Source organism: Gavialis gangeticus, unplaced genomic scaffold (assembly GCF_001723915.1).
Source record: "Gavialis gangeticus isolate Ggan-Ray unplaced genomic scaffold, GavGan_comp1, whole genome shotgun sequence".
In the NCBI taxonomy this organism is placed as follows: domain Eukaryota; kingdom Metazoa; phylum Chordata; order Crocodylia; family Gavialidae; genus Gavialis; species Gavialis gangeticus.
The window spans coordinates 59,183,842-59,186,136 of record NW_017729022.1 but is presented as its reverse complement, the minus strand read 5'-3'; the positions used below and the strand labels follow the sequence as shown (position 1 = coordinate 59,186,136).

General features: G+C 54.6%; 1 protein-coding gene across 4 annotated transcripts in view; it reads right to left on the bottom strand.

Annotated features, from left to right (window-relative positions):
* Positions 1-2,014, bottom strand: part of NR2C1 (nuclear receptor subfamily 2 group C member 1) — a 102,416-nt gene extending 100,402 nt beyond the window's left edge. For 2 of the 4 annotated variants that reach the window (XM_019515070.1, XM_019515069.1), the window contains exon 1: positions 1,875-2,004. The gene's annotated coding sequence lies outside the window, so the exon portion shown is untranslated. Of the gene's footprint in view, positions 1-1,874 lie in introns of all 4 variants that reach the window. The other 2 variants (XM_019515071.1, XM_019515068.1) reach the window with 2 other exon arrangements.
* Positions 2,015-2,295: the final 281 nt, after the last annotated feature.

Below are 2,295 nucleotides of genomic sequence, written 5' to 3'. Positions count from 1 at the left end.
GTGGAAGCAAGGGATTTTGCAGAAAGGAGGGGGGGGGGGGGGGGGGGGGAAGAGGGGAATGTTAATTTGGTCACTGTAAGACAAAAAGTCTTACAAAAATGAAACACAGGACACCAGAATAGCAGTAGTCTCTTCTTGCACTGCAGTATTTACATATTGCAGCTCTTAAATTTATGTTAAGATTAACATAAGGTTTGACACCCTTCCCATAGACAAAAAAAATCAACTTTCCATCTTCTAAGAAACAGCAACAAGAGAAATGCCATTACATACAATACCACGTCCCCATCTGCCTTTAATGATATAACCACTACCAGTTGCAGACATGAGTTTGAACAAGGTTTTGAATGAAATGTACTGCATTTGAAAACCTATCCAAGTTTATCCTAACCATACAGGAGGCCTAATAAGTGTCACCCATGAACAAAAATATGTAGTTAGCCACATTAAGCTGAAGCCAAGTAGAAAACAGGGTAGATTTGTACCTTACAGAGCAGTGGCGCTTAACCTTTTTAGATTCAAGTTCCCCTTCCATAATGTTTCTGAATTGAGTACCACCCTATTTACAAAAAGAGAGAAAAAACCCCCAAAACTTACTTATTACAGAGTTTATTCTCCTTCCAGAGAAGTCAGACATTAAGTCAGGGGACTGGGCCTGAGCTTATTTTTTCACACTTCTTTACACCCTTCAAAGGATCTCCCATCACCCTGGTTGAGAACCACTGTTAACAAAAATAGGGACACACACACACACACACTCTCTCTCTCTCTCTCTCTCAAGTGAGATTCAGCTCATGAAAGCTTGTACTACATATATGAAGTAAGCTTCAGCTCATGAAAACTTGTGCCATACACATTCATATGCATATGAAACCTACTTTGGTTAGTCTGCAAGGTGCACATCTACCCTGTCCTCCAATAAAAGGCATCACCCACAGAAAATCCTTACCTTTATTTCCTGAACCATCATGACTAACAACAACAATCCAATACCACCAGCAAGTTAATTGGCTTATCAAGAATCCTAGCTACCAGTGCCCTGTAAAACCAAAACCAAAGCCAACTTCAGCAAGTTTATTTCTGCAAAAAAAGGTTGCTGCTGCACCAGAGATCCTTTCTCCTCTCAGGCTCAGCCTCACTTGCAGAAGTATTTCTCAGCCTTGAAGCATGTGAGCTCAGCTCAGCAAAGCTCGTGCTCCTCAGCTCCCATGTAGTTGGTCTGTAACAAGAGCTGTCAACCTTTGGAGGTGCCTGGACTCTAGAAAAGTCACAGAATCCTACAACAGGAGGGACCTCACCAGGGCACTTAGACCAACCCCTGTCTCCAAGTAGGACCAGCCCCAACTGCATCATCCCAGCCAAGCCTGTGTTTAGCCAGGTGTTAAAAGCCTCCAAGAATAGAGACCGCACCACCTCTCTGGGTCACCTGTTCTAGTGCTTCACCACCCACCCGGGGAGAAAGTTCTTCCAAATACCTGACCCAACTCCCTCTGGCCGCCACCCAGGCAGACGGGACGTTCCCGACGCTGTCACTGCACCCGCAGCGCAGGACGAGACGGCCCGCCCCTCTGGGCCAAGTGCTCGGGCACCGCCTGCCCCCGGGGCAGTCCGGGGCCTGTCTTGCAGGCGTCTCCCGCGCTCCGACCGGGCCGAGCTACGGGGAGGAGCCGGCTCCAGCTCCTGGGGCAGCTGAGCCCCGGCCCCACTCGCACCACCCCGGAGCCGCACAGGCCAAGGCCCGCGCGGGCAGGCCCCAGCCGGCCGGACACAAAGCGGGGCCGGGGCCGGGGCCGAGCCGCTCGTCCCCCGCGTCACGCACAAAATGGCGGCTGCGGGGGAAGGGGGAAAGATACGGGCAGGGGCAGGAGCCTCACCTGGGCCCCGGCGGTAACACCAGCAGCTTCTGCGGGTTTATTTGGCGGCGGCGGCAGCTCCGGGAGGTCAGAGTTCGTGACCCCACCCCGCCCCGCCGGCGCATGCGCGGAACGAACCCGCGGCGCTGCGCTGTGCTCGGAGCCGGAGGAGGCAAGAACAGCGCCAGGCCCGCGGGGGGAGGGGCGGAACGCGCCGCTACTTGCAGGAAGGGGCGGAGCCTGAGACGGGCCGAGCGCGCGTGCAGCCGAGGGGCGGGGCCCAGTGGTCTCCCCGCCCCTGCGCCTGGCCCCGCCCACTTCCGCGTCGCTGTCACGTGCGAGGTGAGCGCTGTCGCCGCAGCCAGTGGCCGGGGGAGAGCATCAGGCGATGTCAGGTCCCCGCTCTAATCCGCCCGGGGCTAGCACCAGCCCCGTCCCTCTG